Here is a 9,966-nt window from a genome sequence, read left to right as displayed (position 1 = left end):
ACAAGCAAGTTTCACGTCTTTGGAGTTACGGGCCGCCATGAAGTTTTTGTTACTCCAGGGAAATGAAGGACACTTATCCCCTAGTGTTTGTGACATCTCAGTGTGAATGTCCTTTGCTGACTTTCCCTGAAGAAACAAAAACTTCATGACGGCCTGTAACTCCAACGACGTTAAACTTGCTTGTGCCTCTGCCATCACAGCTTCTCACTAAAAGAAAAAACGGTTTTAAGATTCGCAAAGACCTGATATTTGTACAGAGACATACTAAGATATTAGGCTGTCATATGCCCCCACACTCATTTTTTTATTTCATGTGGAAAGGGGCAAAGCCAGGAACTTCTCAGCACCCACCCGTATATGTATATATTATCTATAGAGAGAGTTGATCAGTGTTTCTCTTTCCTAATTTGACATAAAAATGACTTGTATTAAAAAATCATTGCTTATTATATCTTACACACCTAATATCATGCTTACATTTTACCAGTATTTTTTACCAAACCTAACACTATTATGTCATGGAATGCAAAAGAAATGTTTTAATCATCAAAACACATTGAGTCTACTAACATATATGTGCTCTGGGGAAAACGCACCATATTGTACATGTTCCTGATATAGTGCAATAAATTGAGAGTGGGGTTATCTTGCACCGCAGGACAAATACCGTAATTGGGCTGGCGTAATGCAGCCATATTAACGTGTGGGCATACTTATGTGATGAAGCACTGCACATAAGTGAATGCATTTAATTTGAAGTATGATATTGCGTTGGTATTGAAGCCAATCTAAAATGCACATTTTTATTCTGCAGTCTCAAATGCCTACTTACAAAGCTGTGGGGAGATAAGCACCACACGTTGCAGGCAAGCCCAAAGCTTACTAAAGTTTGGTCCAGAACTTTAGATTTATTCCAGCCTAAAATTCTTGTTCTGTCATACTATTGGGAAATTTACATAACATGTTTCTGCGCTGCACCTACTTGAATCTGAACAAGTAATTGCAGAATTTTGGAAGAAACAACCAGTACATTTTTGGGGAAGTATGGAAATTAAATACAAATTTTGATCAACAATGAATTTCATCAGACACAAGTAATCATTTGTACAAACTTGTAAACTTAGAATTGTTTATGTTCACCATAGAATGAAATGTGTCAGGTCCTACTTTTTTTTGTTTCAATATGTTTTTTAAAGAATAGGAAAAAAATTACAAATTCAGTGCATTGCAGTAATAGTACACTTAGCACCCAAAAGGTGGGAACAAAGTGAACAGAAAACAACATACAAGCCATCGAACAATACTGCGTTTGAATCAAACCAGGATAACAGACCCCCCTTTATGTCGCCAGGCTATAGCGTGGGCTTTTAAGTACATTGGGATGACATAGAGAGAGGTCCATCATAATCAGGGATAGAGTCTTTGCCCATGGGGGCGGGTTCCCACACATATCAATTGCAGGGGACCAGCATAGCTGGGACCCCTTGGTGTGTAAAAAAAATACAGGCTACATAGTAATGGACTCGACCAGAGAGGAAAAGAAAAATAGAGATAGGAAGAGAAGAGAGGAAAAGAGGATAGGGAGAAAGAGGAAGGCTCGCAAAGGTAAGTAGTGGATCATGGGTAGGAATGGGGGGGGGTTTGGGAGGATTATCAGTGCCTATAGGCAATAACCAACCAACAACCACAACATTTTTAGCTTGACTTGTGAGGCAGTGGGGGTAGCTTTCGCTAAAACCATTTTTGCAGCTGTGAATAAATGGGTAAACAGTCAAAACTGGTTAGTTGTGCAACCTAATCACACACACGGATACAAGACTTCTCCAGAGCTGCCCCCACTCTCTGGAATGGTCTTCCTCGTCCTATTCGGCTTGCTCCTACTTTCTGCTCATTTAAAAGAGCACTCAAAACCCATTTTTTTTAAACTTGCCTACCCGTCTTCTCGCTGTCTTTTGAAACCACCACTACTTCCCACCACTACATATCTCCTATCCTATTGTGTGTGAAATTCCCCCTCCTCGGGTCAGGGTTCTCCCCTCCTGTATCACAGTCTGTATTAGTCTGTCATTTGCAATCCCTATTTAATGTACAGCGCTGCTTAATATGTTGGCGCTATATAAATCCTGTTTATTAATAATAATATTAATAAAACTGCAGGTTGTAGATTGAGCAGTGCCCCTGCAGGGGTTTTTGGGAAGAACCGACCTACAACCGTGTAGGCCATTTGGTACACCTAAGTCCAAATTCTACATATTTTGGGATATTTCCACCAAATGCGAAAAAATATGCCTGGGGCATCACTACCTCTTGAAACTCTAATCCAGTTGTATTTTAGCAAGTCTTACTGGTACCAAGTACCAACGCATCATCAGCTTGTAGTTTGTCTCATCAGCTGCACTGTTGATACTGCAGTGGTGTTCCACATCTGCTCCCATTCCTCCTGCCCCAGGTTCGTAGCCAAATCCCGATTCCATTGTGTCACATAAGGTAAAGGTGTTAACATGTGCTTGCTCACTAAAGTGTCATACAGGGCTGATATGACCCCTTTGGCTAGGGGGTTACTTGTACAGATTTGCTCAAAAGAGGAGGGGGCCGGTCTTGGAGGCATTTGTTTCAATCTAGTGCGTATATAATGGGACATTATATTGAAGGGAATTTATATTAAAGGTGGCTCGCGGCCCTAGAAATTTGGAAAATTTATAAAGATTGTTCTCCACCACCAATGAGAGCTCTGTGGGCGTTCATACCCTGGTGGGAATAGCGGATTGCCCACTAAAAATGACGGGCGGGGGGTAATTGGTGGCCAGGCCTCCTAGTCATCTAGCTAAGTCCCAAATCTGCATCAAGTGTTTTAGAAGCAGATTGGAGACAGCTGGACATACTCTGGAAGGAATCCATAGTAAAATTTCAACTGTCACCAGAGCCACCAGACTCGCTTCAATAGTGACCCAATGAGGAAGATTCAATAGCTGCAGTGTGGCGTGGGATGCATGGTCTGATTGAGTTCTAAATAAATGAGAGCATTCGTTTCTACAGGACCTTAGGTAATTGTGGGTATATTGGGAAGACCAGTGGCTTACTGGTAAGACCCTCATATGGTACAACAACTTAGGTAGCCAAGTCATCTTGACGGATGCTATGCGTCCTAACCAAGAAATCTGGTATCTTTTCCAAGATTCTAGTAGTGAAACAAGTTGGCGGGAAAGCTCTGGAATGTTGGCGGCATATGCGGATTCATAGGTAGCAGTTATAAACATCCCAGGTAGCGGAGGTAGCGTTCTTCCCATATGAATAAGAAGGATGCATGCAAAGTTGAAACTACCTCGGGCGGCAAAGAGATGTTTAGTGCCCTACACTTGTGCAAGTTAGGATGCAGGCCAAAAAATGTTTGAAATTTCTCTACGAGGGCCATCACATTAGGCAGGGAGGCCAGAGGGTTAGAAAGGCATAGAAATAGAAGTACATTGTCAGCGAAGAGACTCAATTCATGTGCTTTATCCACAATAGTAACGCCCGGGTATCCGGGTACCCCCTTTGAGCGGGCGTGGTGTGCTAGATGAAGTGCGTGATGTATATTGTCTCCCGCTTGCCTTTTAGGGATAAAGCCAGTTTGGTCCTGATCTCTCACTCTTGTCTATTCCCTGGTTGACGGGTCACCGGGACAGATGCCAGGATCTTGACGTCTGTGTTAAGCAGGGATATCGGGCGATAATTGGACCACGAAGTTAAATCGGTATCCGACTTGGGTAGCATGCATATGGTGGCCTCCAGTGCACTAGCACCCAGCGCTCCCCCTTTGAGAATGTCAATAAATACCTGCACGAAGTGGGGTACCAGCCCCTCTGAAAATTTCCCATAGTACCGCGCCGAGAAGCCATCTGGGCCTGGGAGTTTATCTCAATCTCTGTTTGTTTTATTGGAGACTTTAATAAGACTATAAATGAATCCGGCAGATTAGGCAGTTGGACGGCTTCAAGGAAGCTTTGCATAGCTGCAGAGCCAACGGTTAGGGTAGTTTGTACAATTCCCTATGGTGTTTGTGGAATTCTTGTAGGATAAGGGCAGGGTTACTAGTGATGCCTGTCACATGTACTTTGAGATGATAGGGTTTAAAGCGGCGGTCTGGTTGGCGTAATCGCCGTGCTAGCATTGTGTGGTGTTTATTGCTATACAGGTAAAATTTATTTTTCAACAACTGCAATGCTTTTTCTGCCAAGGACACGGTGTGTAGGTTCAGCTGGGTGCGCACTACATCCAGTTGTTTGCTCAATTCCTTTGTGGGTGTGGCCATGAATTTACTACGTAAATTGGCGTAATCGCTCTCAAGTTTTGATATTTGCGCCAATCTTTGTTTCTTGATCTGGGAGACTGTCTATATGGGAGGCTGTCGTGAAATTGTCTGAGAAAGCAGTTTGTATTTTCTGGTACACCATGAGGTCGCTGAGTTTAGAGTCATTTAGGGACCACTGAAAGGAATTCGGTTTGGGAAATAGTGAGGAGAAAGTCGCCATGACCGGATCATGATCTGACCAAGAGATGGCTATGATCTCACACTGAGTTGTAAGTGTAATGATTGTAGTAGACACAAATATGTGATCTATGCCTGACAATTGTTGGTGCGGTGCGAAAGGCGAGTGTATTCTAGTTTGGATGAGTGGTATCTCCCCCCATAAATCCACCAACATCCCTGAGCGAAACGTAGTTAAAAGTTTGTGGGAAGCAGCCATCTCCTTAAATTGTATTGAGGGGTCTGAGACGTGCTTTTTGTCCAACCACGGAATCAAGGTAGTATTAGTGTCACCACACATAATCAAGCCTCCCTGTTTATGTTTCTGTATTAATTGGTATTAATTAAGTTGAACGAAGAAACCGTTCCTGCGTGCATTTGGGGCATAGTAAGTGACCAGGGTACCTTAGCATCGTTGAGGCCCCCCACTAGGATAAGAAAGCGTCCCTCCGGGTCCGCAATTTGTTTGTTTAAAGTAAAGGTCACTGATATGCGAAACCCAATAAGGACACCTCTTTGTTTTACTGAAGCATTAGCAAAATACACCACAGGGTAGGAGCCATGGAGGTACCTGGGGCAGGAGGTAGAGGAAAAGTGTGTTTCCTGGAGGCACAACACATCTATTCTCTTGGAGTGAAAGTGACGAAACGCTTGGGACCTTTTCGGGGAGTTCATACCCTGAACATTGAGGGAGAGAATAGTAACCGCCATCAGCGCACAGGATAGGAACTCCCAAACCAGGCGTAGTCACAGGCAAAGGACAACAAGGGAGTGTGGGTGACCCAAGGGGCAGGGTGGGGTGGGGGCGGGGGGTTGACAGTGCATAAGATTCAAGGAAAGCGAACCAGAAAGAAGAGAAAAAGAATCAAGAATATCCCGATTAGCCCCAGTAGTTCTCCAGGTGTCTTCCCCCAGAATAATAGGGACGGGGAGGACATCTAGAGAGAGGTAGAGTGTACAGTGACTACCGCGAAGGGAATTAAGGCAACTCGGTAAGACTTTTGTAACATTACATTTACCAGCACTTAAATATTAGGTAAACATTGAAAAAAATTCTAGGTCTAAAATGCAAATATGAAACTCCAACAATAAACAATATGACTGTCCGCCAACCTATGACTCCAGGCGAGCAAATCAATGTTCTCCATTTTCCAATAATTGGTGGAGGGTCGAAGGATCATGGGAACAGGCTGGATACAACAACAGAAGGGTAACTGAACCCAACAAATAAGGCCCCAACAGGGCTCGAGGGTGAAACCATTGGGAGAAAAAAGGAAAAAAAAACTCAACATAAATATGCAGAAGATAGCTTCAGGTTACTTTACCCTGCTGGCTGGAATGACCTGCGGCTTTGGAGGAGGTCCCAACGTTCCACTGCTCTCGGCGACTTCAGAGTTGCTGAAGATGTTGTTTTGGGGTACATTGGAGGTGAGGATTCCCACTCAGGTTTATCTGTCAAAGATGGCAAAGAAAGGCCCAGGGATCGAAAACGGTCTAGAGCTTATGGAACCGAGGTGATCACTTGGTTTCTCCTATTAAAGGGGAATAATAACTAATACATAATAAAGGGTAACCCCACCTGTATGCGATTTTCTGGTCCTGTAGAATGCACAGATATGGTTTAATCTCTCTCTGTCGCTGGATAGTGGATGGAGCTAAGTCAGCAAAGAGCTGATAAGGATAACCCTGGAAGGACAGGGGCTCTTTAGCACGTGCAACTTATAAGCAATTTATCTTTGGACCTGTACTCCAAAGGGGGGTCAGGTCTAGGCTTGGCTAAAGTACAGTGAATCCGCTCGAACTCTAATCGTTCAATTGGTAACTCAGGACACAGTTCTTGGAACAGCGCCATGACTGTGGAAGTTAAATTCACTATGGACTCCCCCCTAACTCTCAAATTTGAGCAGCGGGATCTGTTCTCTAGATCCTCTAATTTGTAATGCAGTACCTAGTATCAAGTCCTACTTTATACTTAAAGCATCATCCTAAATATTTAGCTCAGTAACTGACCTCTCCCCTTCTTTTTGTCATTGCCCTTTTCCCCTCTTCCTTTTGTTTTTATTTTCTTTTTTCCTTTTCCCCTATTATTTGTATGTAATAATATATACCCTAAGACACAGTATAATTATTTATACTTGTACAATAACCGGTAATACTTGTTCCCTTATATTTGAGTACAATAAATACTACATCTGTAGCTTACATTTGAAATCTTGTCTTTAGCTTTCTATTTGAACACATTTCTACCTTATTACTTTGAAGAAGCTCTTGTGATCATTGTAACTTTGCCTGTTTTTCCCAATGCATTTATTTTTTTACATTTTTCATTATCTTTTTTTTTTCTAGAATGTTTAATAATTACATTAATAAGTCCCCCCTCTGTCCTTCCTAACAAACAAGTCTTCCTTTTGCAGAAATGCTTTCTGCAGATTCACTTTTAACATATTTATTTTGTTCCTTGTTTTCATATGTCATTTTTTGCTCAGAGTCTGTTGATGTGCATACCCTATTTGTCTGAACTGTGTTTAGCTTATTAAATTTCATTATTTTTTTTCATTTTACTACTGGCATACAGTATGGTTTTGCCATAATTTAAAAAGCACAATAAAATGGTCAACTTTAAAATCCATACCTATGCTGGTTTAGGCATACTTTAAAATATGTACAGCTTAATTTTCATGTACCTTGCACAAAATGGTCATTGATGTTACTTAATGCAATACAGAAAACGTTTAGTATAATTGTATATCCTAATTTATATCTTTTGTTTTTAATAATGTTTTGTTTTTTTTTAATTGGTTGTGATAAACAACTGAACCAGAGGTCGGGGCTTGGGTGTACTCATAAACAGTGCATACTGTAAACAACAAGACAAGTATAACATATTGTGTAATTGTATTTTAGAGCAGAACTAAACTGGTAAGTAAGCATCCACATTATAGGCAAAACATGAAAAGGAGACCCAAAAAGCGTAATTTTTATCTTAATATATATATATATATATATATATATATATATATATATATATATCTATATCAGTCTATAATTGTAATGGTAGGTTTACTATAGCTGTGACAGGCAGAATAACAACAATAGAAACCCCCAAAAACCCATGCTCAAAAGTCAGAGCTTGATGTGCATTGTAATTGGTGAAATAGGTATTTCATCCCCGATCAACCAGTCTGGAGACTGTCTAGGCCACTCAAGGCAAACTGTAGACGGGCAAACTGGCAAACTGTAGACGGGCAAACTGGCAAACTGTAGACGGGCCTGTACATGTGCTGTCTTGAGCAGGGGGCCCTTGCAGGCTCTGCAAGATTTCAGGCCTTCACGGCACAGTGTGTTACCAATTGTTTTCTTAGCTGCCCTGAGATCATTGACAAATTCCCCTCGTGTAATTCTGGGCTGCTCGTCACCGTTCTCATGATCATTGCAACTCCATGAGGGGAGATCTTTCAGGGAGCCCCAGACCGAGGGAGATTGACAGTTTCTCCCATTTGCAAATTTTCGCGCCAAATGTTGTCACCTTCTCACCAAGCTGCTTGGCAATAGTCTTGTAGCCCAGTCCAGCCTTGTGTAGGTCTACAATCTTGACCCTGACATCCTCAGACAGCTCTTTGGGCTTGGCCATGGTGGCTAGTTTGGAATCTGATTGATTGCTTCTGTGGACAGGTGTCCTATACAGGTCCTGTAACAAGCTTGGATTAGGAGCACTTCCTTACAGAGGGTGCTCCTAATCTTTGCTCGTTACCTGCATACAATGAAGACACCTGGGAGCCTGAAATCTTGCTGGTTGATAGGGGATTAAATACTTATTTCACTCATTACAATGCACATCAAGCTCTGACTTTTGAGCACTGGGTTTTTGAGGGTTCTTTTGTTGTTGTTCTGTCTCAGCTACAATATACTTACCATTACAATTATAGACTGGTCATTTCTTCGTCAGAGGGCAAACTTACAAAATCAGCAGGGGATCAAATACTTATTACCCTTCCTGTATATAGGCAGTCACATTATATATATAAGTGTATATAATGTGACTGCCTCTCCCCCATCTCTCTTCAGTGCAAGTGCCACATGAGTTTAAGAATCTGCAGTGGAGAATGCAGAGACTGTGACTGTGCTTGTCAGTGTAGTATCCATAGGAGGAGCATTTGTTTACATGTAAATAAAAATTTACAGACAGTATGAACATACTTGTCAGAAAAGGTTATTTAATAAAACCTTTTTCTAACAGTTTAGAAGAATTTTCCTTAGAGTAATCTAGGGAATCTTTTTAAAGAGTATTGTTAGCTAGAAATTACCCTATAATACATTAAAAGTACAATGACACATAAAGGACCCAGAACTGCAGCTGATATGTTGTGTGTGTGCTTACAGTTACAGCACTCAAAAGCTGGGTGTCACAGATCCCTACAGGTCCAGGGGATCTGTGCCCCTTTCAGTGCCATCCACCTTTCACTTCCCTGCAGCCAGCACCAGCTCTGCTAAGGCATCATCTCCTCAATACACTTCCTGGTCAAGGTCATGTGACTCCCAATCAGCCGCTCCACTTTTTTGCTGACGTGCTCCCCCTGCTGGTGGAGTTGTGAACACCACCAACCTCTAGTCTCCTGGACTCCCTCTGGTGGTAGAGTAGGATGCAGCAGGTCACATTGCTCCATTCATCACAGGCCCTGCCCTTAAAAGGACGTGAAGGGCAACAGGATGTTGCCTGAACAAGGAGTTCCTTTGGCTATGCTTCCAAGTTCCTGATGTTTGTTTCTCCTACTCCAGATTCTTTGTGTACTGAACCCCGGCTTGTTTCCTGACTACGCTTGTTTGTTGCCCGTCCTGACCTCCTGCCTGTTTCCTGACCAACCTTGTTCGCTGCCTGCCCTGACCTTTTGGCTTGTCTGACTACTCTCTTGGATTTCCCTTTGGCACTACATTTTGTTCAAGCTTGTTAGCAGTCACCTGCCTCTGCGTGCATGGGGGCCCCAACCTGGCAGTTGCTCGCAGCGCAACACCCTCACCTCTGGTGAAGACCGGGTAGCTGATTAGACTCTGCGTTCTTTGCACGTATTCACTTACCGAGCTGATGACACAGAGGGTCCACTATCCTGCCCTGCAGCTACCGTGACACTGGGTTTGAGATCACTTAGATATACATAATGTGTTGTAGGAGACATGAGATATGTTAGAAGGGTTATGATATTTTATTTTATAAGTCCTCTTCACTAACTCACTTCACTAGGCATAAAGGTCTATGCTTAGGACTAAAATGCTATGTGATGCAGGGGGCAATTGCAGGATTTTCCTAGGGGATTCCTAAAAAGATCATCATAAAACAAATGCAGTATGTGAATATTTTATTAGTTTTTAAATCATGGGTAGGAAACGATGAGCTGATGTAGTGAGAATTTTATTTGCACTCAATATTTTTATTATCAATTATTATATAAAAAAGACAAAGGAAT

General features: G+C 42.2%; 1 protein-coding gene across 3 annotated transcripts in view; it reads left to right on the top strand.

Annotated features, from left to right (window-relative positions):
- Window positions 1-9,966, top strand: part of ARMC9 (armadillo repeat containing 9) — a 78,277-nt gene that overhangs the window by 42,464 nt on the left and 25,847 nt on the right. The gene's annotated exons all lie outside the window — the stretch shown is intronic.

The sequence above is a fragment of the Pyxicephalus adspersus genome, chromosome 4, assembly GCF_032062135.1.
Source record: "Pyxicephalus adspersus chromosome 4, UCB_Pads_2.0, whole genome shotgun sequence".
NCBI lineage: Eukaryota > Metazoa > Chordata > Amphibia > Anura > Pyxicephalidae > Pyxicephalus > Pyxicephalus adspersus.
This window is presented reverse-complemented; position numbering and strand designations above follow the sequence as displayed.